Below are 24,535 nucleotides of genomic sequence, written 5' to 3'. Positions count from 1 at the left end.
CAATTTGAACCTTCTTTTGCTATCTCATAGAGAAACTAACACAATTTTCAGGTTCAAAAAGGTCAACGGAACTTGGGATTCCCAGCCAGTCTCCCATGCTGGTACTTGCCAAGCCTTAAGCTGCATTGCTGCAGCGATCTGACGAGAGGAGGCACATTCAGCTTAGAATGGCCGTTGACAGCAGCTGTTCAATTTGAACCTTCTTTTACTATCTCATACAGAAACTAACACAATTTTCAGGTTAAAAAAGGTCAACAGAACTTGGAATTCCCAGCCAGTCCCCCATGCTGGTACTTGCCAAGCCTTAAGCTGCATTGCTGCTGCGATCTGACGAGAGCAGGCACATTCAGCTTAGAATGGCCGTTGACAGCAGCTGTTCAATTTGAACCTTCTTTTGCTATCTCATAGAGAAACGAACACAATTTTCAGGTTCAAAAAGGTCAACGGAACTTGGGATTCCCAGCCAGTCTCCCATGCTGGTACTTGCCAAGCCTTAAGCTGCATTGCTGCTGCGATCTGACGAGAGCAGGCACATTCAGCTTAGAATTGCCGTTGACAGCAGCTGTTCAATTTGAACCTTCTTTTACTATCTCATAGAGAAACTAACACATTTTCAGGTTCAAAAAGATCAACGGAACTTGGAATTCCCAGCCAGTCTCCCATGCTGGTACTTGCCAAGCCTTAAGCTGCATTGCTGCTGCGATCTGACGAGAGCAAGCACATTCAGCTTAGAATGGCCGTTGACAGCAGCTGTTCAATTTGAACCTTCTTTTACTATCTCATAGAGAAACTAACACAATTTTCAGGTTAAAAAAGGTCAACAGAACTTGGGATTCCCAGCCAGTCCCCCATGCTGGTACTTGCCAAGCCTTAAGCTGCATTGCTGCTGCGATCTGACGAGAGCAGGCACATTCAGCTTAGAATGGCCGTTGACAGCAGCTGTTCAATTTGAACCTTCTTTTACTATCTCATAGAGAAACTAACACATTTTCAGGTTCAAAAAGATCAACGGAACTTGGAATTCCCAGCCAGTCTCCCATGCTGGTACTTGCCAAGCCTTAAGCTGCATTGCTGCTGCGATCTGACGAGAGCAGGCACATTCAGCTTAGAATGGCCGTTGACAGCAGCTGTTCAATTTGAACCTTCTTTTACTATCTCATAGAGAAACTAACACATTTTCAGGTTCAAAAAGATCAACGGAACTTGGAATTCCCAGCCAGTCTCCCATGCTGGTACTTGCCAAGCCTTAAGCTGCATTGCTGCTGCGATCTGACGAGAGCAGGCACATTCAGCTTAGAATGGCCGTTGACAGCAGCTGTTCAATTTGAACCTTCTTTTACTATCTCATAGAGAAACTAACACATTTTCAGGTTCAAAAAGGTCAACGGAACTTGGAATTCCCAGCCAGTCTCCCATGCTGGTACTTGCCAAGCCTTACGCTGCATTGCTGCTGCGATCTGACGAGAGCAGGCACATTCAGCTTAGAATGGCCGTTGACAGCAGCTGTTCAATTTGAACCTTCTTTTGCTATCTCATAGAGAAACTAACACAATTTTCAGGTTCAAAAAGGTCAACGGACCTTGGGATTCCCAGCCAGTCTCCCATGCTGGTACTTGCCAAGCCTTAAGCTGCATTGCTGCTGCGATCTGATGAGAGCACGCACATTCAGCTTAGAATGGCCGTTGACAGCAGCTGCTCAATTTGAACCTTCTTTTACTATCTCAAAGAGAAACTAACACATTTTAAGGTTTAAAAAGGTCAACGGAACTTGGAATTCCCAGCCAGTCTCCCATGCTGGTACTTGCCAAGCCTTAAGCTGCATTGCTTCTTCGATCTGACGAGAGCAGGCACATTCAGCTTAGAATGGCCGTTGACAGCAGTTGTTCAATTTGAACCTTCTTTTACTATCTCATAGAGAAACTAACACAATTTTCAGGTTCAAAAAGGTCAACAGAACTTGGGATTCCCAGCCAGTCTCCCATGCTGGTACTTGCCAAGCCTTAAGCTGCATTGCTGCTGCGATCTGACAAGAGCACACACATTCAGCTTAGAATGGCCGTTGACAGCAGTTGTTCAATTTGAACCTTCTTCTACTATCTCATATAGAAACTAACACAATTTTCAGGTTCAAAAAGGTCACCAGAACTTGAGATTCCAAGCCAGTCTCCCATGCTGGTACTTGCCAAGCCTTAAGCTGCATTGCTGCTGCGATCTGACAAGAGCAGGCACATTCAGCTTAGAATGGCCGTTGACAGCAGCTGTTCAATTTGAACCTTCTTTTACTATCTCATAGAGAAACTAACACAATTTTCAGGTTCAAAAAGGTCAACAGAACTTGGGATTCCCAGCCAGTCTCCCATGCTGGTACTTGCCAAGCCTTAAGCTGCATTGCTGCTGCGATCTGACAAGAGCAGGCACATTCAGCTTAGAATGGCCGTTGACAGCAGCTGTTCAATTTGAACCTTCTTTTGATATCTCATAGAGAAACTAACACAATTTTCAGGTTCAAAAAGGTCAACGGAACTTGGGATTCCCAGCCAGTCTCCCATGCTGGTACTTGCCAAGCCTTAAGCTGCATTGCTGCTGCGATCTGACGAGAGCAGGCACATTCAGCTTAGAATGGCCGTTGACAGCAGCTGTTCAATTTGAACCTTCTTTTACTATCTCATAGAGAAACTAACACATTTTCAGGTTCAAAAAGGTCAACGGAACTTGGAATTCCCAGCCAGTCTCCCATGCTGGTACTTGCCAAGCCTTAAGCTGCATTGCTGCTGCGATCTGACGAGAGCAGGCACATTCAGCTTAGAATGGCCGTTGACAGCAGCTGTTCAATTTTAACCTTCTTTTGCTATCTCATAGAGAAACGAACACAATTTTCAGGTTCAAAAAGGTCAACGGAACTTGGGATTCCCAGCCAGTCTCCCATGCTGGTACTTGCCAAGCCTTAAGCTGCATTGCTGCATTGCTGCTGCGATCTGACGAGAGCAGGCACATTCAGCTTAGAATGGCCGTTGACAGCAGCTGTTCAATTTGAACCTTCTTTTACTATCTCATAGAGAAACTAACACAATTTTCAGGTTAAAAAAGGTCAACAGAACTTGGGATTCCCAGCCAGTCTCCCATGCTGGTACTTGCCAAGCCTTAAGCTGCATTGCTGCTGCGATCTGACAAGAGCACACACATTCAGCTTAGAATGGCCGTTGACAGCAGTTGTTCAATTTGAACCTTCTTCTACTATCTCATATAGAAACTAACACAATTTTCAGGTTCAAAAAGGTCACCAGAACTTGGGATTCCAAGCCAGTCTCCCATGCTGGTACTTGCCAAGCCTTAAGCTGCATTGCTGCTGCGATCTGACAAGAGCAGGCTCATTCAGCTTAGAACGGCCGTTGACAGCAGCTGTTCAATTTGAACCTTCTTTTACTATCTCATAGAGAAACTAACACAATTTTCAGGTTCAAAAAGGTAAACAGAACTTGGGATTCCCAGCCAGTCTCCCATGCTGGTACTTGCCAAGCCTTAAGCTGCATTGCTGCTGCGATCTGACAAGAGCAGGCACATTCAGCTTAGAATGGCCGTTGACAGCAGCTGTTCAATTTGAACCTTCTTTTGCTATCTCATAGAGAAACTAACACAATTTTCAGGTTCAAAAAGGTCAACGGAACTTGGGATTCCCAGCCAGTCTCCCATGCTGGTTCTTGCCAAGCCTTAAGCTGCATTGCTGCTGCGATCTGACGAGAGCAGGCACATTCAGCTTAGAATGGCCGTTGACAGCAGCTGTTCAATTTGAACCTTCTTTTACTATCTCATAGAGAAACTAACACAATTTTCAGGTTAAAAAAGGTCAACAGAACTTGGGATTCCCAGCCAGTCCCCCATGCTGGTACTTGCCAAGCCTTAAGCTGCATTGCTGCTGCGATCTGACGAGAGCAGGCACATTCAGCTTAGAATGGCCGTTGACAGCAGCTGTTCAATTTGAACCTTCTTTTGCTATCTCATAGAGAAACTAACACAATTTTCAGGTTCAAAAAGTTCAACGGAACTTGGGATTCCCAGCCAGTCTCCCATGCTGGTACTTGCCAAGCCTTAAGCTGCATCGCTGCTGCGATCTGACAAGAGCACACACATTCAGCTTAGAATGGCCGTTGACAGCAGTTGTTCAATTTGAACCTTCTTCTACTATCTCATATAGAAACTAACACAATTTTCAGGTTCAAAAAGGTCACCAGAACTTGGGATTCCAAGCCAGTCTCCCATGCTGGTACTTGCCAAGCCTTAAGCTGCATCGCTGCTGCGATCTGACAAGAGCACACACATTCAGCTTAGAATGGCCGTTGACAGCAGTTGTTCAATTTGAACCTTCTTCTACTATCTCATATAGAAACTAACACAATTTTCAGGTTCAAAAAGGTCACCAGAACTTGGGATTCCAAGCCAGTCTCCCATGCTGGTACTTGCCAAACCTTAAGCTGCATTGCTGCTGCGATCTGACAAGAGCAGGCACATTCAGCTTAGAATGGCCGTTGACAGCAGCTGTTCAATTTGAACCTTCTTTTACTATCTCATAGAGAAACTAACACAATTTTCAGGTTCAAAAAGGTCAACAGAACTTGGGATTCCCAGCCAGTCTCCCATGCTGGTACTTGCCAAGCCTTAAGCTGCATTGCTGCTGCGATCTGACGAGAGCAGGCACATTCAGCTTAGAATGGCCGTTGACAGCAGCTGTTCAATTTGAACCTTCTTTTACTATCTCATAGAGAAACTAACACAATTTTCAGGTTCAAAAAGGTCAACAGAACTTGGGATTCCCAGCCAGTCTCCCATGCTGGTACTTGCCAAGCCTTAAGCTGCATCGCTGCTGCGATCTGACAAGAGCACACACATTCAGCTTAGAATGGCCGTTGACAGCAGTTGTTCAATTTGAACCTTCTTCTACTATCTCATATAGAAACTAACACAATTTTCAGGTTCAAAAAGGTCACCAGAACTTGGGATTCCAAGCCAGTCTCCCATGCTGGTACTTGCCAAGCCTTAAGCTGCATTGCTGCTGCGATCTGACAAAAGCAGGCACATTCAGCTTAGAATGGCCGTTGACAGCAGCTGTTCAATTTGAACCTTCTTTTACTATCTCATAGAGAAACTAACACAATTTTCAGGTTCAAAAAGGTCAACAGACCTTGGGATTCCCAGCCAGTCTCCCATGCTGATACTTGCCAAGCCTTAAGCTGCATTGCTGCTGCGATCTGACGAGAGCAGGCACATTCAGCTTAGAATGGCCGTTGACAGCAGCTGTTCAATTTGAACCTTCTTTTACTATCTCATAGAGAAACTAACACAATTTTCAGGTTCAAAAAGGTCAACAGAACTTGGGATTCCCAGCCAGTCTCCCATGCTGGTACTTGCCAAGCCTTAAGCTGCATCGCTGCTGCGATCTGACAAGAGCACACACATTCAGCTTAGAATGGCCGTTGACAGCAGTTGTTCAATTTGAACCTTCTTCTACTATCTCATATAGAAACTAACACAATTTTCAGGTTCAAAAAGGTCACCAGAACTTGGGATTCCAAGCCAGTCTCCCATGCTGGTACTTGCCAAGCCTTAAGCTGCATTGCTGCTGCGATCTGACAAGAGCAGGCACATTGAGCTTAGAATGGCCGTTGACAGCAGCTGTTCAATTTGAACCTTCTTTTACTATCTCATAGAGAAACTAACACAATTTTCAGGTTCAAAAAGGTAAACAGAACTTGGGACTCCCAGCCAGTCTCCCATGCTGGTACTTGCCAAGCCTTAAGCTGCATTGCTGCTGCGATCTGACGAGAGCAGGCCCATTCAGCTTAGAATGGCCGTTGACAGCAGCTGTTCAATTTGAACCTTCTTTTACTATCTCATAGAGAAACTAACACAATTTTCAGGTTAAAAAAGGTCAACAGAACTTGGGATTCCCAGCCAGTCCCCCATGCTGGTACTTGCCAAGCCTTAAGCTGCATTGCTGCTGCGATCTGACGAGAGCAGGCACATTCAGCTTAGAATGGCCGTTGACAGCAGCTGTTCAATTTGAACCGTCTTTTGCTATCTCATAAAGAAACTAACACAATTTTCAGGTTCAAAAAGGTCAACGGAACTTGGGATTCCCAGCCAGTCTCCCATGCTGGTACTTGCCAAGCCTTAAGCTGCATTGCTGCTGCGATCTGACGAGAGCAGGCACATTCAGCTTAGAATTGCCGTTGACAGCAGCTGTTCAATTTGAACCTTCTTTTACTATCTCATAGAGAAACTAACACAATTTTCAGGTTCAAAAAGGTCAACAGAACTTGGGATTCCCAGCCAGTCTCCCATGCTGGTACTTGCCAAGCCTTAAGCTGCATCGCTGCTGCGATCTGACAAGAGCACACACATTCAGCTTAGAATGGCTGTTGACAGCAGTTGTTCAATTTGAACCTTCTTCTACTATCTCATATAGAAACAAACACAATTTTCAGGTTCAAAAAGGTCACCAGAACTTGGGATTCCAAGCCAGTCTCCCATGCTGGTACTTGCCAAGCCTTAAGCTGCATTGCTGCTGCGATCTGACAAGAGCAGGCACATTCAGCTTAGAATGGCCGTTGACAGCAGCTGTTCAATTTGAACCTTCTTTTACTATCTCATAGAGAAACTAACACAATTTTCAGGTTCAAAAAGGTCAACAGACCTTGGGATTCCCAGCCAGTCTCCCATGCTGATACTTGCCAAGCCTTAAGCTGCATTGCTGCTGCGATCTGACGAGAGCAGGCACATTCAGCTTAGAATGGCCGTTGACAGCAGCTGTTCAATTTGAACCTTCTTTTACTATCTCATAGAGAAACTAACACAATTTTCAGGTTCAAAAAGGTCAACAGAACTTGGGATTCCCAGCCAGTCTCCCATGCTGGTACTTGCCAAGCCTTAAGCTGCATCGCTGCTGCGATCTGACAAGAGCACACACATTCAGCTTAGAATGGCCGTTGACAGCAGTTGTTCAATTTGAACCTTCTTCTACTATCTCATATAGAAACTAACACAATTTTCAGGTTCAAAAAGGTCACCAGAACTTGGGATTCCAAGCCAGTCTCCCATGCTGGTACTTGCCAAGCCTTAAGCTGCATTGCTGCTGCGATCTGACAAGAGCAAGCACATTCAGCTTAGAATGGCCGTTGACAGCAGCTGTTCAATTTGAACCTTCTTTTACTATCTCATAGAGAAACTAACACAATTTTCAGGTTCAAAAAGGTAAACAGAACTTGGGATTCCCAGCCAGTCTCCCATGCTGGTACTTGCCAAGCCTTAAGCTGCATTGCTGCTGCGATCTGACAAGAGCAGGCACATTCAGCTTAGAATGGCCGTTGACAGCAGCTGTTCAATTTGAACCTTCTTTTGCTATCTCATAGAGAAACTAACACAATTTTCAGGTTCAAAAAGGTCAACGGAACTTGGGATTCCCAGCCAGTCTCCCATGCTGGTACTTGCCAAGCCTTAAGCTGCATTGCTGCTGCGATCTGACGAGAGCAGGCACATTCAGCTTAGAATGGCCGTTGACAGCAGCTGTTCAATTTGAACCTTCTTTTACTATCTCATAGAGAAACTAACACAATTTTCAGGTTAAAAAAGGTCAACAGAACTTGGGATTCCCAGCCAGTCCCCCATGCTGGTACTTGCCAAGCCTTAAGCTGCATTGCTGCTGCGATCTGACGAGAGCAGGCACATTCAGCTTAGAATGGCCGTTGACAGCAGCTGTTCAATTTGAACCGTCTTTTGCTATCTCATAGAGAAACTAACACAATTTTCAGGTTCAAAAAGGTCAACGGAACTTGGGATTCCCAGCCAGTCTCCCATGCTGGTACTTGCCAAGCCTTAAGCTGCATTGCTGCTGCGATCTGACGAGAGCAGGCACATTCAGCTTAGAATTGCCGTTGACAGCAGCTGTTCAATTTGAACCTTCTTTTACTATCTCATAGAGAAACTAACACAATTTTCAGGTTCAAAAAGGTCAACAGAACTTGGGATTCCCAGCCAGTCTCCCATGCTGGTACTTGCCAAGCCTTAAGCTGCATTGCTGCTGCGATCTGACAAGAGCAGGCACATTCAGCTTAGAATGGCCGTTGACAGCAGCTGTTCAATTTGAACCGTCTTTTGCTATCTCATAGAGAAACTAACACAATTTTCAGGTTCAAAAAGGTCAACGGAACTTGGGATTCCCAGCCAGTCTCCCATGCTGGTACTTGCCAAGCCTTAAGCTGCATTGCTGCTGCGATCTGACGAGAGCAGGCACATTCAGCTTAGAATTGCCGTTGACAGCAGCTGTTCAATTTGAACCTTCTTTTACTATCTCATAGAGAAACTAACACAATTTTCAGGTTCAAAAAGGTCAACAGAACTTGGGATTCCCAGCCAGTCTCCCATGCTGGTACTTGCCAAGCCTTAAGCTGCATTGCTGCTGCGATCTGACAAGAGCAGGCACATTCAGCTTAGAATGGCTGTTGACAGCAGCTGTTCAATTTGAACCTTCTTTTACTATCTCATAGAGAAACTAACACAATTTTCAGGTTCAAAAAGGTCAACAGAACTTGGGATTCCCAGCCAGTCTCCCATGCTGGTACTTGCCAAGCCTTAAGCTGCATTGCTGCTGCGATCTGACAAGAGCAGGCACATTCAGCTTAGAATGGCCGTTGACAGCAGCTGTTCAATTTGAACCTTCTTTTGCTATCTCATAGAGAAACTAACACAATTTTCAGGTTCAAAAAGGTCAACGGAACTTGGGATTCCCAGCCAGTCTCCCATGCTGGTACTTGCCAAGCCTTAAGCTGCATTGCTGCTGCGATCTGACGAGAGCAGGCACATTCAGCTTAGAATGGCCGTTGACAGCAGCTGTTCAATTTGAACCTTCTTTTGCTATCTCATAGAGAAACTAACACAATTTTCAGGTTCAAAAAGGTCAACGGAACTTGGGATTCCCAGCCAGTCTCCCATGCTGGTACTTGCCAAGCCTTAAGCTGCATTGCTGCTGCGATCTGATGAGAGCACGCACATTCAGCTTAGAATGGCCGTTGACAGCAGCTGTTCAATTTGAACCTTCTTTTACTATCTCATAGAGAAACTAACACATTTTCAGGTTCAAAAAGGTCAACGGAACTTGGAATTCCCAGCCAGTCTCCCATGCTGGTACTTGCCAAGCCTTAAGCTGCATTGCTGCTGCGATCTGACGAGAGCAGGCACATTCAGCTTAGAATGGCCGTTGAAAGCAGCTGTTCAATTTTAACCTTCTTTTACTATCTCATAGAGAAACTAACACAATTTTCAGGTTCAAAAAGGTCAACAGAACTTGGGATTCCCAGCCAGTCTCCCATGCTGGTACTTGCCAAGCCTTAAGCTGCATCGCTGCTGCAATCTGACAAGAGCACACACATTCAGCTTAGAATGGCCGTTGACAGCAGTTGTTCAATTTGAACCTTCTTCTACTATCTCATATAGAAACTAACACAATTTTCAGGTTCAAAAAGGTCACCAGAACTTGGGATTCCAAGCCAGTCTCCCATGCTGGTACTTGCCAAGCCTTAAGCTGCATTGCTGCTGCGATCTGACAAGAGCAGGCACATTCAGCTTAGAATGGCCGTTGACAGCAGCTGTTCAATTTGAACCTTCTTTTGCTATCTCATAGAGAAACTAACACAATTTTCAGGTTCAAAAAGGTCAACGGAACTTGGGATTCCCAGCCAGTCTCCCATGCTGGTACTTGCCAAGCCTTAAGCTGCATTGCTGCTGCGATCTGACGAGAGCAGGCACATTCAGCTTAGAATTGCCGTTGACAGCAGCTGTTCAATTTGAACCTTCTTTTACTATCTCATAGAGAAACTAACACAATTTTCAGGTTCAAAAAGGTCAACAGAACTTGGGATTCCCAGCCAGTCTCCCATGCTGGTACTTGCCAAGCCTTAAGCTGCATCGCTGCTGCGATCTGACAAGAGCACACACATTCAGCTTAGAATGGCCGTTGACAGCAGTTGTTCAATTTGAACCTTCTTCTACTATCTCATATAGAAACTAACACAATTTTCAGGTTCAAAAAGGTCACCAGAACTTGGGATTCCAAGCCAGTCTCCCATGCTGGTACTTGCCAAGCCTTAAGCTGCATTGCTGCTGCGATCTGACAAGAGCAGGCACATTCAGCTTAGAATGGCCGTTGACAGCAGCTGTTCAATTTGAACCTTCTTTTGCTATCTCATAGAGAAACTAACACAATTTTCAGGTTCAAAAAGGTCAACGGAACTTGGGATTCCCAGCCAGTCTCCCATGCTGGTACTTGCCAAGCCTTAAGCTGCATTGCTGCTGCGATCTGACGAGAGCAGGCACATTCAGCTTAGAATGGCCGTTGACTTCAGCTGTTCAATTTGAACCTTCTTTTACTATCTCATAGAGAAACTAACACATTTTCAGGTTCAACAAGGTCAACGGAACTTGGAATTCCCAGCCAGTCTCCCATGCTGGTACTTGCCAAGCCTTACGCTGCATTGCTGCTGCGATCTGACGAGAGCAGGCACATTCAGCTTAGAATGGCCGTTGACAGCAGCTGTTCAATTTGAACCTTCTTTTACTATCTCATAGAGAAACTAACACATTTTCAGGTTCAAAAAGGTCAACGGAACTTGGAATTCCCAGCCAGTCTCCCATGCTGGTACTTGCCAAGCCTTACGCTGCATTGCTGCTGCGATCTGACGAGAGCAGGCACATTCAGCTTAGAATGGCCGTTGACAGCAGCTGTTCAATTTGAACCTTCTTTTGCTATCTCATAGAGAAACTAACACAATTTTCAGGTTCAAAAAGGTCAACAGAACTTGGGATTCCCAGCCAGTCTCCCATGCTGGTACTTGCCAAGCCTTAAGCTGCATTGCTGCTGCGATCTGATGAGAGCACGCACATTCAGCTTAGAATGGCCGTTGACAGCAGCTGTTCAATTTGAACCTTCTTTTACTATCTCATAGAGAAACTAACACAATTTTCAGGTTCAAAAAGGTCAACGGAACTTGGGATTCCCAGCCAGTCTCCCATGCTGATACTTGCCAAGCCTTAAGCTGCATTGCTGCTGCGATCTGACAAGAGCAGGCACATTCAGCTTAGAATGGCCGTTGACAGCAGCTGTTCAATTTGAACCTTCTTTTACTATCTCATAGAGAAACTAACACAATTTTCAGGTTCAAAAAGGTCAACAGAACTTGGGATTCCCAGCCAGTCTCCCATGCTGGTACTTGCCAAGCCTTAAGCTGCATCGCTGCTGCGATCTGACAAGAGCACACACATTCAGCTTAGAATGGCCGTTGACAGCAGTTGTTCAATTTGAACCTTCTTCTACTATCTCATATAGAAACTAACACAATTTTCAGGTTCAAAAAGGTCACCAGAACTTGGGATTCCAAGCCAGTCTCCCATGCTGGTACTTGCCAAGCCTTAAGCTGCATTGCTGCTGCGATCTGACAAGAGCAGGCACATTCAGCTTAGAATGGCCGTTGACAGCAGCTGTTCAATTTGAACCTTCTTTTGCTATCTCATAGAGAAACTAACACAATTTTCAGGTTCAAAAAGGTCAACGGAACTTGGGATTCCCAGCCAGTCTCCCATGCTGGTACTTGCCAAGCCTTAAGCTGCATTGCTGCTGCGATCTGACGAGAGCAGGCACATTCAGCTTAGAATGGCCGTTGACAGCAGCTGTTCAATTTGAACCTTCTTTTACTATCTCATAGAGAAACTAACACAATTTTCAGGTTCAAAAAGGTCAACAGAACTTGGGATTCCCAGCCAGTCTCCCATGCTGGTACTTGCCAAGCCTTAAGCTGCATCGCTGCTGCGATCTGACAAGAGCACACACATTCAGCTTAGAATGGCCGTTGACAGCAGTTGTTCAATTTGAACCTTCTTCTACTATCTCATATAGAAACTAACACAATTTTCAGGTTCAAAAAGGTCACCAGAACATGGGATTCCAAGCCAGTCTCCCATGCTGGTACTTGCCAAGCCTTAAGCTGCATTGCTGCTGCGATCTGACAAGAGCAGGCACATTCAGCTTAGAATGGCCGTTGACAGCAGCTGTTCAATTTGAACCTTCTTTTACTATCTCATAGAGAAACTAACACAATTTTCAGGTTCAAAAAGGTCAACAGAACTTGGGATTCCCAGCCAGTCTCCCATGCTGGTACTTGCCAAGCCTTAAGCTGCATTGCTGCTGCGATCTGACAAGAGCAGGCACATTCAGCTTAGAATGGCCGTTGACAACAGCTGTTCAATTTGAACCTTCTTTTGCTATCTCATAGAGAAACTAACACAATTTTCAGGTTCAAAAAGGTCAACGGAACTTGGGATTCCAGCCAGTCTCCCATGCTGGTACTTGCCAAGCCTTAAGCTGCATTGCTGCTGTGATCTGACAAGAGCAGGCACATTCAGCTTAGAATGGCCGTTGACGGCAGCTGTTCAATTTGAACCTTCTTTTACTATCTCATAGAGAAACTAACACAATTTTCAGGTTCAAAAAGGTCAACAGAACTTGGGATTCCCAGCCAGTCTCCCATGCTGGTACTTGCCAAGCCTTAAGCTGCATTGCTGCTGCGATCTGACGAGAGCAGGCACATTCAGCTTAGAATGGCCGTTGACTTCAGCTGTTCAATTTGAACCTTCTTTTACTATCTCATAGAGAAACTAACACATTTTCAGGTTCAAAAAGGTCAACGGAACTTGGAATTCCCAGCCAGTCTCCCATGCTGGTACTTGCCAAGCCTTACGCTGCATTGCTGCTGCGATCTGACGAGAGCAGGCACATTCAGCTTAGAATGGCCGTTGACAGCAGCTGTTCAATTTGAACCTTCTTTTACTATCTCATAGAGAAACTAACACATTTTCAGGTTCAAAAAGGTCAACGGAACTTGGAATTCCCAGCCAGTCTCCCATGCTGGTACTTGCCAAGCCTTACGCTGCATTGCTGCTGCGATCTGACGAGAGCAGGCACATTCAGCTTAGAATGGCCGTTGACAGCAGCTGTTCAATTTGAACCTTCTTTTGCTATCTCATAGAGAAACTAACACAATTTTCAGGTTCAAAAAGGTCAACGGAACTTGGGATTCCCAGCCAGTCTCCCATGCTGGTACTTGCCAAGCCTTAAGCTGCATTGCTGCTGCGATCTGACGAGAGCAGGCACATTCAGCTTAGAATTGCCGTTGACAGCAGCTGTTCAATTTGAACCTTCTTTTACTATCTCATAGAGAAACTAACACAATTTTCAGGTTCAAAAAGGTCAACAGAACTTGGGATTCCCAGCCAGTCTCCCATGCTGGTACTTGCCAAGCCTTAAGCTGCATCGCTGCTGCGATCTGACAAGAGCACACACATTCAGCTTAGAATGGCCGTTGACAGCAGTTGTTCAATTTGAACCTTCTTCTACTATCTCATATAGAAACTAACACAATTTTCAGGTTCAAAAAGGTCACCAGAACTTGGGATTCCAAGCCAGTCTCCCATGCTGGTACTTGCCAAGCCTTAAGCTGCATTGCTGCTGCGATCTGACAAGAGCAGGCACATTCAGCTTAGAATGGCCGTTGACAGCAGCTGTTCAATTTGAACCTTCTTTTGCTATCTCATAGAGAAACTAACACAATTTTCAGGTTCAAAAAGGTCAACGGAACTTGGGATTCCCAGCCAGTCTCCCATGCTGGTACTTGCCAAGCCTTAAGCTGCATTGCTGCTGCGATCTGACGAGAGCAGGCACATTCAGCTTAGAATGGCCGTTGACTTCAGCTGTTCAATTTGAACCTTCTTTTACTATCTCATAGAGAAACTAACACATTTTCAGGTTCAAAAAGGTCAACGGAACTTGGAATTCCCAGCCAGTCTCCCATGCTGGTACTTGCCAAGCCTTACGCTGCATTGCTGCTGCGATCTGACGAGAGCAGGCACATTCAGCTTAGAATGGCCGTTGACAGCAGCTGTTCAATTTGAACCTTCTTTTACTATCTCATAGAGAAACTAACACATTTTCAGGTTCAAAAAGGTCAACGGAACTTGGAATTCCCAGCCAGTCTCCCATGCTGGTACTTGCCAAGCCTTACGCTGCATTGCTGCTGCGATCTGACGAGAGCAGGCACATTCAGCTTAGAATGGCCGTTGACAGCAGCTGTTCAATTTGAACCTTCTTTTGCTATCTCATAGAGAAACTAACACAATTTTCAGGTTCAAAAAGGTCAACAGAACTTGGGATTCCCAGCCAGTCTCCCATGCTGGTACTTGCCAAGCCTTAAGCTGCATTGCTGCTGCGATCTGATGAGAGCACGCACATTCAGCTTAGAATGGCCGTTGACAGCAGCTGTTCAATTTGAACCTTCTTTTACTATCTCATAGAGAAACTAACACAATTTTCAGGTTCAAAAAGGTCAACGGAACTTGGGATTCCCAGCCAGTCTCCCATGCTGATTCTTGCCAAGCCTTAAGCTGCATTGCTGCTGCGATCTGACAAGAGCAGGCACATTCAGCTTAGAATGGCCGTTGACAGCAGCTGTTCAATTTGAACCTTCTTTTACTATCTCATAGAGAAACTAACACAATTTTCAGGTTCAAAAAGGTCAACAGAACTTGGGATTCCCAGCCAGTCTCCCATGCTGGTACTTGCCAAGCCTTAAGCTGCATCGCTGCTGCGATCTGACAAGAGCACACACATTCAGCTTAGAATGGCCGTTGACAGCAGTTGTTCAATTTGAACCTTCTTCTACTATCTCATATAGAAACTAACACAATTTTCAGGTTCAAAAAGGTCACCAGAACTTGGGATTCCAAGCCAGTCTCCCATGCTGGTACTTGCCAAGCCTTAAGCTGCATTGCTGCTGCGATCTGACAAGAGCAGGCACATTCAGCTTAGAATGGCCGTTGACAGCAGCTGTTCAATTTGAACCTTCTTTTGCTATCTCATAGAGAAACTAACACAATTTTCAGGTTCAAAAAGGTCAACGGAACTTGGGATTCCCAGCCAGTCTCCCATGCTGGTACTTGCCAAGCCTTAAGCTGCATTGCTGCTGCGATCTGACGAGAGCAGGCACATTCAGCTTAGAATGGCCGTTGACAGCAGCTGTTCAATTTGAACCTTCTTTTACTATCTCATAGAGAAACTAACACAATTTTCAGGTTCAAAAAGGTCAACAGAACTTGGGATTCCCAGCCAGTCTCCCATGCTGGTACTTGCCAAGCCTTAAGCTGCATCGCTGCTGCGATCTGACAAGAGCACACACATTCAGCTTAGAATGGCCGTTGACAGCAGTTGTTCAATTTGAACCTTCTTCTACTATCTCATATAGAAACTAACACAATTTTCAGGTTCAAAAAGGTCACCAGAACATGGGATTCCAAGCCAGTCTCCCATGCTGGTACTTGCCAAGCCTTAAGCTGCATTGCTGCTGCGATCTGACAAGAGCAGGCACATTCAGCTTAGAATGGCCGTTGACAGCAGCTGTTCAATTTGAACCTTCTTTTACTATCTCATAGAGAAACTAACACAATTTTCAGGTTCAAAAAGGTCAACAGAACTTGGGATTCCCAGCCAGTCTCCCATGCTGGTACTTGCCAAGCCTTAAGCTGCATTGCTGCTGCGATCTGACAAGAGCAGGCACATTCAGCTTAGAATGGCCGTTGACAGCAGCTGTTCAATTTGAACCTTCTTTTGCTATCTCATAGAGAAACTAACACAATTTTCAGGTTCAAAAAGGTCAACGGAACTTGGGATTCCCAGCCAGTCTCCCATGCTTGTACTTGCCAAGCCTTAAGCTGCATCGCTGCTGCGATCTGACAAGAGCACACACATTCAGCTTAGAATGGCCGTTGACAGCAGTTGTTCAATTTGAACCTTCTTCTACTATCTCATATAGAAACTAACACAATTTTCAGGTTCAAAAAGGTCACCAGAACTTGGGATTCCAAGCCAGTCTCCCATGCTGGTACTTGCCAAGCCTTTAGCTGCATTGCTGCTGTGATCTGACAAGAGCAGGCACATTCAGCTTAGAATGGCCGTTGACGGCAGCTGTTCAATTTGAACCTTCTTTTACTATCTCATAGAGAAACTAACACAATTTTCAGGTTCAAAAAGGTCAACAGAACTTGGGATTCCCAGCCAGTCTCCCATGCTGGTACTTGCCAAGCCTTAAGCTGCATTGCTGCTGCGATCTGACAAGAGCAGGCACATTCAGCTTAGAATGGCCGTTGACAGCAGCTGTTCAATTTGAACCTTCTTTTGCTATCTCATAGAGAAACTAACACAATTTTCAGGTTCAAAAAGGTCAACGGAACTTGGGATTCCAGCCAGTCTCCCATGCTGGTACTTGCCAAGCCTTAAGCTGCATTGCTGCTGCGATCTGACGAGAGCAGGCACATTCAGCTTAGAATGGCCGTTGACTTCAGCTGTTCAATTTGAACCTTCTTTTACTATCTCATAGAGAAACTAACACATTTTCAGGTTCAAAAAGGTCAACGGAACTTGGAATTCCCAGCCAGTCTCCCATGCTGGTACTTGCCAAGCCTTACGCTGCATTGCTGCTGCGATCTGACGAGAGCAGGCACATTCAGCTTAGAATGGCCGTTGACAGCAGCTGTTCAATTTGAACCTTCTTTTACTATCTCATAGAGAAACTAACACATTTTCAGGTTCAAAAAGGTCAACGGAACTTGGAATTCCCAGCCAGTCTCCCATGCTGGTACTTGCCAAGCCTTACGCTGCATTGCTGCTGCGATCTGACGAGAGCAGGCACATTCAGCTTAGAATGGCCGTTGACAGCAGCTGTTCAATTTGAACCTTCTTTTACTATCTCATAGAGAAACTAACACATTTTCAGGTTCAAAAAGGTCAACGGAACTTGGAATTCCCAGCCAGTCTCCCATGCTGGTACTTACCAAGCCTTACGCTGCATTGCTGCTGCGATCTGACGAGAGCAGGCACATTCAGCTTAGAATGGCCGTTGACAGCAGCTGTTCAATTTGAACCTTCTTTTACTATCTCATAGAGAAACTAACACAATTTTCAGGTTCAAAAAGGTCAACGGAACTTGGGATTCCCAGCCAGTCTCCCATGCTGGTACTTGCCAAGCCTTAAGCTGCATTGCTGCTGCGATCTGAAGAGAGCAGGCACATTCAGCTTAGAATGGCCGTTGACAGCAGCTGTTCAATTTGAACCTTCTTTTGCTATCTCATAGAGAAACTAACACAATTTTCAGGTTCAAAAAGGTCAACGGAACTTGGGATTCCAATCCAGTCTCCCATGCTGGTACTTGCCAAGCCTTAAGCTGCATTGCTGCTGCGATCTGACGAGAGCAGGCACATTCAGCTTAGAATTGCCGTTGACAGCAGCTGTTCAATTTGAACCTTCTTTTACTATCTCATAGAGAAACTAACACAATTTTCAGGTTCAAAAAGGTCAACAGAACTTGGGATTCCCAGCCAGTCTCCCATGCTGGTACTTGCCAAGCCTTAAGCTGCATCGCTGCTGCGATCTGACAAGAGCACACACATTCAGCTTAGAATGGCCGTTGACAGCAGTTGTTCAATTTGAACCTTCTTCTACTATCTCATATAGAAACTAACACAATTTTCAGGTTCAAAAAGGTCACCAGAACTTGGGATTCCAAGCCAGTCTCCCATGCTGGTACTTGCCAAGCCTTAAGCTGCATTGCTGCTGCGATCTGACAAGAGCAGGCACATTCAGCTTAGAATGGCCGTTGACAGCAGCTGTTCAATTTGAACCTTCTTTTGCTATCTCATAGAGAAACTAACACAATTTTCAGGTTCAAAAAGGTCAACGGAACTTGGGATTCCCAGCCAGTCTCCCATGCTGGTACTTGCCAAGCCTTAAGCTGCATTGCTGCTGCGATCTGACGAGAGCAGGCACATTCAGCTTAGAATGGCCGTTGACTTCAGCTGTTCAATTTGAACCTTCTTTTACTATCTCATAGAGAAACTAACACATTTTCAGGTTCAAAAAGGTCAACGGAACTTGGAATTCCCAGCCAGTCTCCCATGCTGGTACTTGCCAAGCCTTACGCTGCATTGCTGCTGCGATCTGACGAGAGCAGGCACATTCAGCTTAGAATGGCCGTTGACAGCAGCTGTTCAATTTGAACCTTCTTTTACTATCTCATAGAGAAACTAACACATTTTCAGGTTCAAAAAGGTCAACGGAACTTGGAATTCCCAGCCAGTCTCCCATGCTGGTACTTGCCAAGCCTTACGCTGCATTGCTGCTGCGATCTGACGAGAGCAGGCACATTCAGCTTAGAATGGCCGTTGACAGCAGCTGTTCAATTTGAACCTTCTTTTGCTATCTCATAGAGAAACTAACACAATTTTCAGGTTCAAAAAGGTCAACAGAACTTGGGATTCCCAGCCAGTCTCCCATGCTGGTACTTGCCAAGCCTTAAGCTGCATTGCTGCTGCGATCTGATGAGAGCACGCACATTCAGCTTAGAATGGCCGTTGACAGCAGCTGTTCAATTTGAACCTTCTTTTTCTATCTCATAGAGAAACTAACACAATTTTCAGGTTCAAAAAGGTCAACGGAACTTGGGATTCCCAGCCAGTCTCCCATGCTGATACTTGCCAAGCCTTAAGCTGCATTGCTGCTGCGATCTGACAAGAGCAGGCACATTCAGCTTAGAATGGCCGTTGACAGCAGCTGTTCAATTTGAACCTTCTTTTACTATCTCATAGAGAAACTAACACAATTTTCAGGTTCAAAAAGGTCAACAGAACTTGGGATTCCCAGCCAGTCTCCCATGCTGGTACTTGCCAAGCCTTAAGCTGCATCGCTGCTGCGATCTGACAAGAGCACACACATTCAGCTTAGAATGGCCGTTGACAGCAGTTGTTCAATTTGAACCTTCTTCTACTATCTCATATAGAAACTAACACAATTTTCAGGTTCAAAAAGGTCACCAGAACTTGGGATTCCAAGCCAGTCTCCCATGCTGGTACTTGCCAAGCCTTAAGCTGCATTGCTGCTGCGATCTGACAAGAGCAGGCACATTCAGCTTAGAATGGCCGTTGACAGCAGCTGTTCAATTTGAACCTTCTTTTACTATCTCATAGAGAAACTAACACAATTTTCAGGTTCAAAAAGGTAAACAGAACTTGGGATTCCCAGCCAGTCTCCCATGCTGGTACTTGCCAAGCCTTAAGCTGAATTGCTGCTGCGATCTGACAAGAGCAGGCACATTCAGCTTAGAATGGCCGTTGACAGCAGCTGTTCAATTTGAACCTTCTTTTGCTATCTCATAGAGAAACTAACACAATTTTCAGGTTCAAAAAGGTCAACGGAACTTGGGATTCCCAGCCAGTCTCCCATGCTGGTACTTGCCAAGCCTTAAGCTGCATTGCTGCTGCGATCTGACGAGAGCAGGCACATTCAGCTTAGAATGGCCGTTGACAGCAGCTGTTCAATTTGAACCTTCTTTTACTATCTCATAGAGAAACTAACACAATTTTCAGGTTAAAAAAGGTCAACAGAACTTGGGATTCCCAGCCAATCCCCCATGCTGGTACTTGCCAAGCCTTAAGCTGCATTGCTGCTGCGATCTGACGAGAGCAGGCCCATTCAGCTTAGAATGGCCGTTGACAGCAGCTGTTCAATTTGAACCTTCTTTTGCTATCTCATAGAGAAACTAACACAATTTTCAGGTTCAAAAAGGTCAACGGAACTTGGGATACCGAGCCAGTCTCCCATGCTGGTACTTGCCAAGCCTTAAGCTGCATTGCTGCTGCGATCTGACGAGAGCAGGCACATTCAGCTTAGAATTGCCGTTGACAGCAGCTGTTCAATTTGAACCTTCTTTTACTATCTCATAGAGAAACTAACACAATTTTCAGGTTCAAAAAGGTCAACAGAACTTGGGATTCCCAGCCAGTCTCCCATGCTGGTACTTGCCAAGCCTTAAGCTGCATCGCTGCTGCGATCTGACAAGAGCACACACATTCAGCTTAGAATGGCCGTTGGCAGCAGTTGTTCAATTTGAACCTTCTTCTACTATCTCATATAGAAACTAACACAATTTTCAGGTTCAAAAAGGTCACCAGAACTTGGGATTCCAAGCCAGTCTCCCATGCTGGTACTTGCCAAGCCTTAAGCTGCATTGCTGCTGCGAACTGACAAGAGCAGGCACATTCAGCTTAGAATGGCCGTTGACAGCAGCTGTTCAATTTGAACCTTCTTTTACTATCTCATAGAGAAACTAACACAATTTTCAGGTTCAAAAAGGTCAACAGAACTTGGGATTCCCAGCCAGTCTCCCATGCTGGTACTTGCCAAGCCTTAAGCTGCATTGCTGCTGCGATCTGACAAGAGCAGGCACATTCAGCTTAGAATGGCCGTTGACAGCAGCTGTTCAATTTGAACCTTCTTTTGCTATCTCATAGAGAAACTAACACAATTTTCAGGTTCAAAAAGGTCAACGGAACTTGGGATTCCCAGCCAGTCTCCCATGCTGGTACTTGCCAAGCCTTAAGCTGCATTGCTGCTGCGATCTGACGAGAGCAGGCACATTCAGCTTAGAATGGCCGTTGACAGCAGCTGTTCAATTTGAACCTTCTTTTACTATCTCATAGAGAAACTAACACATTTTCAGGTTCAAAAAGGTCAACGAAACTTGGAATTCCCAGCCAGTCTCCCATGCTGGTACTTGCCAAGCCTTACGCTGCATTGCTGCTGCGATCTGACGAGAGCAGGCACATTCAGCTTAGAATGGCCGTTGACAGCAGCTGTTCAATTTGAACCTTCTTTTACTATCTCATAGAGAAACTAACACAATTTTCAGGTTCAAAAAGGTCAACGGAACTTGGGATTCCCAGCCAGTCTCCCATGCTGGTACTTGCCAAGCCTTAAGCTGCATTGCTGCTGCGATCTGACAAGAGCAGGCACATTCAGCTTAGAATGGCCGTTGACAGCAGCTGTTCAATTTGAACCTTCTTTTACTATCTCATAGAGAAACTAACACATTTTCAGGTTCAAAAAGGTCAACGGAACTTGGAATTCCCAGCCAGTCTCCCATGCTGGTACTTGCCAAGCCTTACGCTGCATTGCTGCTGCGATCTGACGAGAGCAGGCACATTCAGCTTAGAATGGCCGTTGACAGCAGCTGTTCAATTTGAACCTTCTTTTACTATCTCATAGAGAAACTAACACATTTTCAGGTTCAAAAAGGTCAACGGAACTTGGAATTCCCAGCCAGTCTCCCATGCTGGTACTTGCCAAGCATTACGCTGCATTGCTGCTGCGATCTGACGAGAGCAGGCACATTCAGCTTAGAATGGCCGTTGACAGCAGCTGTTCAATTTGAACCTTCTTTTGCTATCTCATAGAGAAACTAACACAATTTTCAGGTTCAAAAAGGTCAACGGAACTTGGGATTCCCAGCCAGTCTCCCATGCTGGTACTTGCCAAGCCTTAAGCTGCATTGCTGCTGCGATCTGATGAGAGCACGCACATTCAGCTTAGAATGGCCGTTGACAGCAGCTGTTCAATTTGAACCTTCTTTTACTATCTCATAGAGAAACTAACACATTTTCAGGTTCAAAAGAACTTGGAATTCCCAGCCAGTCTCCCATGCTGGTACTTGCCAAGCCTTAAGCTGCATTGCTGCTGCGATCTGACGAGAGCAGGCACATTCAGCTTAGAATGGCCGTTGACAGCAGCTGTTCAATTTGAACCTTCTTTTACTATCTCATAGAGAAACTAACACAATTTTCAGGTTCAAAAAGGTCAACAGAACTTGGGATTCCCAGCCAGTCTCCCATGCTGATACTTGCCAAGCCTTAAGCTGCATTGCTGCTGCGATCTGACGAGAGCAGGCACATTCAGCTTAGAATGGCCGTTGACAGCAGCTGTTCAATTTGAACCTTCTTTTACTATCTCATAGAGAAACTAACACAATTTTCAGGTTCAAAAAGGTCAACAGAACTTGGGATTCCCAGCCAGTCTCCCATGCTGGTACTTGCCAAGCCTTAAGCTGCATCGCTGCTGCGATCTGACAAGAGCACACACATTCAGCTTAGAATTGCCGTTGACAGCAGTTGTTCAATTTGAACCTTCTTCTACTATCTCATATAGAAACTAACACAATTTTCAGGTTCAAAAAGGTCACCAGAACTTGGGATTCCAAGCCAGTCTCCCATGCTGGTACTTGCCAAGCCTTAAGCTGCATTGCTGCTGCGATCTGACAAGAGCAGGCACATTCAGCTTAGAATGGCCGTTGACAGCAGCTGTTCAATTTGAACCTTCTTTTACTATCTCATAGAGAAACTAACACAATTTTCAGGTTCAAAAAGGTAAACAGAACTTGGGATTCCCAGCCAGTCTCCCATGCTGGTACTTGCCAAGCCTTAAGCTGCATTGCTGCTGCGATCTGACAAGAGCAGGCACATTCAGCTTAGAACGGCCGTTGACAGCAGCTGTTCAATTTGAACCTTCTTTTGCTATCTCATAGAGAAACTAACACAATTTTCAGGTTCAAAAAGGTCAACGGAACTTGGGATTCCCAGCCAGTCTCCCATGCTGGTACTTGCCAAGCCTTAAGCTGCATTGCTGCTGCGAACTGACAAGAGCAGGCACATTCAGCTTAGAATGGCCGTTGACAGCAGCTGTTCAATTTGAACCTTCTTTTACTATCTCATAGAGAAACTAACACAATTTTCAGGTTCAAAAAGGTCAACAGAACTTGGGATTCCCAGCCAGTCTCCCATGCTGGTACTTGCCAAGCCTTAAGCTGCATTGCTGCTGCGATCTGACAAGAGCAGGCACATTCAGCTTAGAATGGCCGTTGACAGCAGCTGTTCAATTTGAACCTTCTTTTGCTATCTCATAGAGAAACTAACACAATTTTCAGGTTCAAAAAGGTCAACGGAACTTGGGATTCCCAGCCAGTCTCCCATGCTGGTACTTGCCAAGCCTTAAGCTGCATTGCTGCTGCGATCTGACGAGAGCAGGCACATTCAGCTTAGAATGGCCGTTGACAGCAGCTGTTCAATTTGAACCTTCTTTTACTATCTCATAGAGAAACTAACACATTTTCAGGTTCAAAAAGGTCAACGAAACTTGGAATTCCCAGCCAGTCTCCCATGCTGGTACTTGCCAAGCCTTACGCTGCATTGCTGCTGCGATCTGACGAGAGCAGGCACATTCAGCTTAGAATGGCCGTTGACAGCAGCTGTTCAATTTGAACCTTCTTTTACTATCTCATAGAGAAACTAACACAATTTTCAGGTTCAAAAAGGTCAACGGAACTTGGGATTCCCAGCCAGTCTCCCATGCTGGTACTTGCCAAGCCTTAAGCTGCATTGCTGCTGCGATCTGACAAGAGCAGGCACATTCAGCTTAGAATGGCCGTTGACAGCAGCTGTTCAATTTGAACCTTCTTTTACTATCTCATAGAGAAACTAACACATTTTCAGGTTCAAAAAGGTCAACGGAACTTGGAATTCCCAGCCAGTCTCCCATGCTGGTACTTGCCAAGCCTTACGCTGCATTGCTGCTGCGATCTGACGAGAGCAGGCACATTCAGCTTAGAATGGCCGTTGACAGCAGCTGTTCAATTTGAACCTTCTTTTACTATCTCATAGAGAAACTAACACATTTTCAGGTTCAAAAAGGTCAACGGAACTTGGAATTCCCAGCCAGTCTCCCATGCTGGTACTTGCCAAGCATTACGCTGCATTGCTGCTGCGATCTGACGAGAGCAGGCACATTCAGCTTAGAATGGCCGTTGACAGCAGCTGTTCAATTTGAACCTTCTTTTGCTATCTCATAGAGAAACTAACACAATTTTCAGGTTCAAAAAGGTCAACGGAACTTGGGATTCCCAGCCAGTCTCCCATGCTGGTACTTGCCAAGCCTTAAGCTGCATTGCTGCTGCGATCTGATGAGAGCACGCACATTCAGCTTAGAATGGCCGTTGACAGCAGCTGTTCAATTTGAACCTTCTTTTACTATCTCATAGAGAAACTAACACATTTTCAGGTTCAAAAGAACTTGGAATTCCCAGCCAGTCTCCCATGCTGGTACTTGCCAAGCCTTAAGCTGCATTGCTGCTGCGATCTGACGAGAGCAGGCACATTCAGCTTAGAATGGCCGTTGACAGCAGCTGTTCAATTTGAACCTTCTTTTACTATCTCATAGAGAAACTAACACAATTTTCAGGTTCAAAAAGGTGAACAGAACTTGGGATTCCCAGCCAGTCTCCCATGCTGATACTTGCCAAGCCTTAAGCTGCATTGCTGCTGCGATCTGACGAGAGCAGGCACATTCAGCTTAGAATGGCCGTTGACAGCAGCTGTTCAATTTGAACCTTCTTTTACTATCTCATAGAGAAACTAACACAATTTTCAGGTTCAAAAAGGTCAACAGAACTTGGGATTCCCAGCCAGTCTCCCATGCTGGTACTTGCCAAGCCTTAAGCTGCATCGCTGCTGCGATCTGACAAGAGCACACACATTCAGCTTAGAATTGCCATTGACAGCAGTTGTTCAA

At 45.3% G+C, this 24,535-nt stretch overlaps 84 pseudogenes; all 84 read right to left on the bottom strand.

The window, feature by feature from the left end:
• Positions 1-249: 249 nt before the first annotated feature.
• LOC140078714 (5S ribosomal RNA) lies at positions 250-368 on the bottom strand (annotated as a pseudogene).
• A 70-nt stretch (positions 369-438) lies between these two features.
• On the bottom strand, positions 439-557 carry LOC140083807 (5S ribosomal RNA; annotated as a pseudogene).
• A 69-nt stretch (positions 558-626) lies between these two features.
• LOC140087543 (5S ribosomal RNA) lies at positions 627-745 on the bottom strand (annotated as a pseudogene).
• Positions 746-815: 70 nt separating this feature from the next.
• On the bottom strand, positions 816-934 carry LOC140082082 (5S ribosomal RNA; annotated as a pseudogene).
• A 69-nt stretch (positions 935-1,003) lies between these two features.
• LOC140082891 (5S ribosomal RNA) lies at positions 1,004-1,122 on the bottom strand (annotated as a pseudogene).
• Positions 1,123-1,191: 69 nt separating this feature from the next.
• On the bottom strand, positions 1,192-1,310 carry LOC140082892 (5S ribosomal RNA; annotated as a pseudogene).
• A 69-nt stretch (positions 1,311-1,379) lies between these two features.
• On the bottom strand, positions 1,380-1,498 carry LOC140087661 (5S ribosomal RNA; annotated as a pseudogene).
• Positions 1,499-1,568: 70 nt separating this feature from the next.
• On the bottom strand, positions 1,569-1,687 carry LOC140092477 (5S ribosomal RNA; annotated as a pseudogene).
• Positions 1,688-1,756: 69 nt separating this feature from the next.
• On the bottom strand, positions 1,757-1,875 carry LOC140089287 (5S ribosomal RNA; annotated as a pseudogene).
• A 448-nt stretch (positions 1,876-2,323) lies between these two features.
• On the bottom strand, positions 2,324-2,442 carry LOC140090993 (5S ribosomal RNA; annotated as a pseudogene).
• Positions 2,443-2,512: 70 nt separating this feature from the next.
• LOC140092180 (5S ribosomal RNA) lies at positions 2,513-2,631 on the bottom strand (annotated as a pseudogene).
• A 69-nt stretch (positions 2,632-2,700) lies between these two features.
• Positions 2,701-2,819, bottom strand: LOC140082955 (5S ribosomal RNA; annotated as a pseudogene).
• A 70-nt stretch (positions 2,820-2,889) lies between these two features.
• On the bottom strand, positions 2,890-3,016 carry LOC140097505 (5S ribosomal RNA; annotated as a pseudogene).
• A 448-nt stretch (positions 3,017-3,464) lies between these two features.
• On the bottom strand, positions 3,465-3,583 carry LOC140096760 (5S ribosomal RNA; annotated as a pseudogene).
• A 70-nt stretch (positions 3,584-3,653) lies between these two features.
• Positions 3,654-3,772, bottom strand: LOC140095436 (5S ribosomal RNA; annotated as a pseudogene).
• A 70-nt stretch (positions 3,773-3,842) lies between these two features.
• Positions 3,843-3,961, bottom strand: LOC140082081 (5S ribosomal RNA; annotated as a pseudogene).
• A 637-nt stretch (positions 3,962-4,598) lies between these two features.
• Positions 4,599-4,717, bottom strand: LOC140079222 (5S ribosomal RNA; annotated as a pseudogene).
• A 448-nt stretch (positions 4,718-5,165) lies between these two features.
• Positions 5,166-5,284, bottom strand: LOC140095407 (5S ribosomal RNA; annotated as a pseudogene).
• Positions 5,285-5,732: 448 nt separating this feature from the next.
• Positions 5,733-5,851, bottom strand: LOC140098029 (5S ribosomal RNA; annotated as a pseudogene).
• A 70-nt stretch (positions 5,852-5,921) lies between these two features.
• LOC140082080 (5S ribosomal RNA) lies at positions 5,922-6,040 on the bottom strand (annotated as a pseudogene).
• A 70-nt stretch (positions 6,041-6,110) lies between these two features.
• LOC140083806 (5S ribosomal RNA) lies at positions 6,111-6,229 on the bottom strand (annotated as a pseudogene).
• A 448-nt stretch (positions 6,230-6,677) lies between these two features.
• LOC140095406 (5S ribosomal RNA) lies at positions 6,678-6,796 on the bottom strand (annotated as a pseudogene).
• Positions 6,797-7,244: 448 nt separating this feature from the next.
• On the bottom strand, positions 7,245-7,363 carry LOC140096759 (5S ribosomal RNA; annotated as a pseudogene).
• A 70-nt stretch (positions 7,364-7,433) lies between these two features.
• LOC140092168 (5S ribosomal RNA) lies at positions 7,434-7,552 on the bottom strand (annotated as a pseudogene).
• A 70-nt stretch (positions 7,553-7,622) lies between these two features.
• LOC140082079 (5S ribosomal RNA) lies at positions 7,623-7,741 on the bottom strand (annotated as a pseudogene).
• A 70-nt stretch (positions 7,742-7,811) lies between these two features.
• Positions 7,812-7,930, bottom strand: LOC140083908 (5S ribosomal RNA; annotated as a pseudogene).
• Positions 7,931-8,000: 70 nt separating this feature from the next.
• On the bottom strand, positions 8,001-8,119 carry LOC140090991 (5S ribosomal RNA; annotated as a pseudogene).
• A 70-nt stretch (positions 8,120-8,189) lies between these two features.
• LOC140083907 (5S ribosomal RNA) lies at positions 8,190-8,308 on the bottom strand (annotated as a pseudogene).
• A 70-nt stretch (positions 8,309-8,378) lies between these two features.
• Positions 8,379-8,497, bottom strand: LOC140091707 (5S ribosomal RNA; annotated as a pseudogene).
• Positions 8,498-8,567: 70 nt separating this feature from the next.
• LOC140090990 (5S ribosomal RNA) lies at positions 8,568-8,686 on the bottom strand (annotated as a pseudogene).
• Positions 8,687-8,756: 70 nt separating this feature from the next.
• Positions 8,757-8,875, bottom strand: LOC140092156 (5S ribosomal RNA; annotated as a pseudogene).
• Positions 8,876-8,945: 70 nt separating this feature from the next.
• LOC140084679 (5S ribosomal RNA) lies at positions 8,946-9,064 on the bottom strand (annotated as a pseudogene).
• Positions 9,065-9,133: 69 nt separating this feature from the next.
• Positions 9,134-9,252, bottom strand: LOC140083399 (5S ribosomal RNA; annotated as a pseudogene).
• A 448-nt stretch (positions 9,253-9,700) lies between these two features.
• Positions 9,701-9,819, bottom strand: LOC140083805 (5S ribosomal RNA; annotated as a pseudogene).
• A 448-nt stretch (positions 9,820-10,267) lies between these two features.
• Positions 10,268-10,386, bottom strand: LOC140092144 (5S ribosomal RNA; annotated as a pseudogene).
• A 69-nt stretch (positions 10,387-10,455) lies between these two features.
• On the bottom strand, positions 10,456-10,574 carry LOC140087659 (5S ribosomal RNA; annotated as a pseudogene).
• Positions 10,575-10,643: 69 nt separating this feature from the next.
• On the bottom strand, positions 10,644-10,762 carry LOC140087658 (5S ribosomal RNA; annotated as a pseudogene).
• A 70-nt stretch (positions 10,763-10,832) lies between these two features.
• On the bottom strand, positions 10,833-10,951 carry LOC140085996 (5S ribosomal RNA; annotated as a pseudogene).
• Positions 10,952-11,021: 70 nt separating this feature from the next.
• On the bottom strand, positions 11,022-11,140 carry LOC140095783 (5S ribosomal RNA; annotated as a pseudogene).
• Positions 11,141-11,588: 448 nt separating this feature from the next.
• On the bottom strand, positions 11,589-11,707 carry LOC140092132 (5S ribosomal RNA; annotated as a pseudogene).
• Positions 11,708-12,155: 448 nt separating this feature from the next.
• Positions 12,156-12,274, bottom strand: LOC140090989 (5S ribosomal RNA; annotated as a pseudogene).
• Positions 12,275-12,532: 258 nt separating this feature from the next.
• On the bottom strand, positions 12,533-12,651 carry LOC140079221 (5S ribosomal RNA; annotated as a pseudogene).
• Positions 12,652-12,720: 69 nt separating this feature from the next.
• LOC140087657 (5S ribosomal RNA) lies at positions 12,721-12,839 on the bottom strand (annotated as a pseudogene).
• A 69-nt stretch (positions 12,840-12,908) lies between these two features.
• LOC140087656 (5S ribosomal RNA) lies at positions 12,909-13,027 on the bottom strand (annotated as a pseudogene).
• Positions 13,028-13,097: 70 nt separating this feature from the next.
• Positions 13,098-13,216, bottom strand: LOC140083906 (5S ribosomal RNA; annotated as a pseudogene).
• Positions 13,217-13,664: 448 nt separating this feature from the next.
• LOC140092119 (5S ribosomal RNA) lies at positions 13,665-13,783 on the bottom strand (annotated as a pseudogene).
• Positions 13,784-13,852: 69 nt separating this feature from the next.
• On the bottom strand, positions 13,853-13,971 carry LOC140087654 (5S ribosomal RNA; annotated as a pseudogene).
• A 69-nt stretch (positions 13,972-14,040) lies between these two features.
• On the bottom strand, positions 14,041-14,159 carry LOC140087653 (5S ribosomal RNA; annotated as a pseudogene).
• A 70-nt stretch (positions 14,160-14,229) lies between these two features.
• LOC140085995 (5S ribosomal RNA) lies at positions 14,230-14,348 on the bottom strand (annotated as a pseudogene).
• A 637-nt stretch (positions 14,349-14,985) lies between these two features.
• LOC140092106 (5S ribosomal RNA) lies at positions 14,986-15,104 on the bottom strand (annotated as a pseudogene).
• A 448-nt stretch (positions 15,105-15,552) lies between these two features.
• On the bottom strand, positions 15,553-15,671 carry LOC140090987 (5S ribosomal RNA; annotated as a pseudogene).
• A 448-nt stretch (positions 15,672-16,119) lies between these two features.
• LOC140090986 (5S ribosomal RNA) lies at positions 16,120-16,238 on the bottom strand (annotated as a pseudogene).
• A 70-nt stretch (positions 16,239-16,308) lies between these two features.
• LOC140096141 (5S ribosomal RNA) lies at positions 16,309-16,426 on the bottom strand (annotated as a pseudogene).
• A 69-nt stretch (positions 16,427-16,495) lies between these two features.
• On the bottom strand, positions 16,496-16,614 carry LOC140087652 (5S ribosomal RNA; annotated as a pseudogene).
• Positions 16,615-16,683: 69 nt separating this feature from the next.
• LOC140087651 (5S ribosomal RNA) lies at positions 16,684-16,802 on the bottom strand (annotated as a pseudogene).
• Positions 16,803-16,871: 69 nt separating this feature from the next.
• LOC140085283 (5S ribosomal RNA) lies at positions 16,872-16,990 on the bottom strand (annotated as a pseudogene).
• Positions 16,991-17,060: 70 nt separating this feature from the next.
• LOC140082953 (5S ribosomal RNA) lies at positions 17,061-17,179 on the bottom strand (annotated as a pseudogene).
• A 70-nt stretch (positions 17,180-17,249) lies between these two features.
• On the bottom strand, positions 17,250-17,368 carry LOC140093755 (5S ribosomal RNA; annotated as a pseudogene).
• Positions 17,369-17,816: 448 nt separating this feature from the next.
• Positions 17,817-17,935, bottom strand: LOC140092093 (5S ribosomal RNA; annotated as a pseudogene).
• Positions 17,936-18,004: 69 nt separating this feature from the next.
• Positions 18,005-18,123, bottom strand: LOC140087650 (5S ribosomal RNA; annotated as a pseudogene).
• A 69-nt stretch (positions 18,124-18,192) lies between these two features.
• On the bottom strand, positions 18,193-18,311 carry LOC140087648 (5S ribosomal RNA; annotated as a pseudogene).
• Positions 18,312-18,381: 70 nt separating this feature from the next.
• LOC140085993 (5S ribosomal RNA) lies at positions 18,382-18,500 on the bottom strand (annotated as a pseudogene).
• A 70-nt stretch (positions 18,501-18,570) lies between these two features.
• LOC140095782 (5S ribosomal RNA) lies at positions 18,571-18,689 on the bottom strand (annotated as a pseudogene).
• A 637-nt stretch (positions 18,690-19,326) lies between these two features.
• Positions 19,327-19,445, bottom strand: LOC140092081 (5S ribosomal RNA; annotated as a pseudogene).
• Positions 19,446-19,515: 70 nt separating this feature from the next.
• On the bottom strand, positions 19,516-19,634 carry LOC140096280 (5S ribosomal RNA; annotated as a pseudogene).
• Positions 19,635-20,271: 637 nt separating this feature from the next.
• Positions 20,272-20,390, bottom strand: LOC140090984 (5S ribosomal RNA; annotated as a pseudogene).
• Positions 20,391-20,460: 70 nt separating this feature from the next.
• LOC140092069 (5S ribosomal RNA) lies at positions 20,461-20,579 on the bottom strand (annotated as a pseudogene).
• Positions 20,580-20,648: 69 nt separating this feature from the next.
• On the bottom strand, positions 20,649-20,767 carry LOC140093759 (5S ribosomal RNA; annotated as a pseudogene).
• A 70-nt stretch (positions 20,768-20,837) lies between these two features.
• On the bottom strand, positions 20,838-20,956 carry LOC140088913 (5S ribosomal RNA; annotated as a pseudogene).
• A 69-nt stretch (positions 20,957-21,025) lies between these two features.
• LOC140087647 (5S ribosomal RNA) lies at positions 21,026-21,144 on the bottom strand (annotated as a pseudogene).
• A 69-nt stretch (positions 21,145-21,213) lies between these two features.
• Positions 21,214-21,332, bottom strand: LOC140098792 (5S ribosomal RNA; annotated as a pseudogene).
• Positions 21,333-21,402: 70 nt separating this feature from the next.
• Positions 21,403-21,521, bottom strand: LOC140084678 (5S ribosomal RNA; annotated as a pseudogene).
• A 60-nt stretch (positions 21,522-21,581) lies between these two features.
• LOC140098675 (5S ribosomal RNA) lies at positions 21,582-21,700 on the bottom strand (annotated as a pseudogene).
• A 70-nt stretch (positions 21,701-21,770) lies between these two features.
• LOC140088387 (5S ribosomal RNA) lies at positions 21,771-21,889 on the bottom strand (annotated as a pseudogene).
• Positions 21,890-22,526: 637 nt separating this feature from the next.
• On the bottom strand, positions 22,527-22,645 carry LOC140096527 (5S ribosomal RNA; annotated as a pseudogene).
• Positions 22,646-22,715: 70 nt separating this feature from the next.
• On the bottom strand, positions 22,716-22,834 carry LOC140090983 (5S ribosomal RNA; annotated as a pseudogene).
• A 70-nt stretch (positions 22,835-22,904) lies between these two features.
• On the bottom strand, positions 22,905-23,023 carry LOC140092057 (5S ribosomal RNA; annotated as a pseudogene).
• A 69-nt stretch (positions 23,024-23,092) lies between these two features.
• Positions 23,093-23,211, bottom strand: LOC140093758 (5S ribosomal RNA; annotated as a pseudogene).
• Positions 23,212-23,281: 70 nt separating this feature from the next.
• On the bottom strand, positions 23,282-23,400 carry LOC140088912 (5S ribosomal RNA; annotated as a pseudogene).
• A 69-nt stretch (positions 23,401-23,469) lies between these two features.
• On the bottom strand, positions 23,470-23,588 carry LOC140087646 (5S ribosomal RNA; annotated as a pseudogene).
• Positions 23,589-23,657: 69 nt separating this feature from the next.
• LOC140098790 (5S ribosomal RNA) lies at positions 23,658-23,776 on the bottom strand (annotated as a pseudogene).
• A 70-nt stretch (positions 23,777-23,846) lies between these two features.
• LOC140084677 (5S ribosomal RNA) lies at positions 23,847-23,965 on the bottom strand (annotated as a pseudogene).
• Positions 23,966-24,025: 60 nt separating this feature from the next.
• Positions 24,026-24,144, bottom strand: LOC140098676 (5S ribosomal RNA; annotated as a pseudogene).
• Positions 24,145-24,214: 70 nt separating this feature from the next.
• On the bottom strand, positions 24,215-24,333 carry LOC140097695 (5S ribosomal RNA; annotated as a pseudogene).
• Between the last annotated feature and the right edge of the window lie 202 nt (positions 24,334-24,535).

This window comes from Engystomops pustulosus, chromosome 9 (genome assembly GCF_040894005.1).
Source record: "Engystomops pustulosus chromosome 9, aEngPut4.maternal, whole genome shotgun sequence".
Taxonomy (NCBI): Eukaryota; Metazoa; Chordata; class Amphibia; order Anura; family Leptodactylidae; genus Engystomops; species Engystomops pustulosus.
The sequence above is the reverse complement of the archived record's forward strand: the minus strand, read 5'-3'. Positions and strand labels throughout refer to the sequence as shown.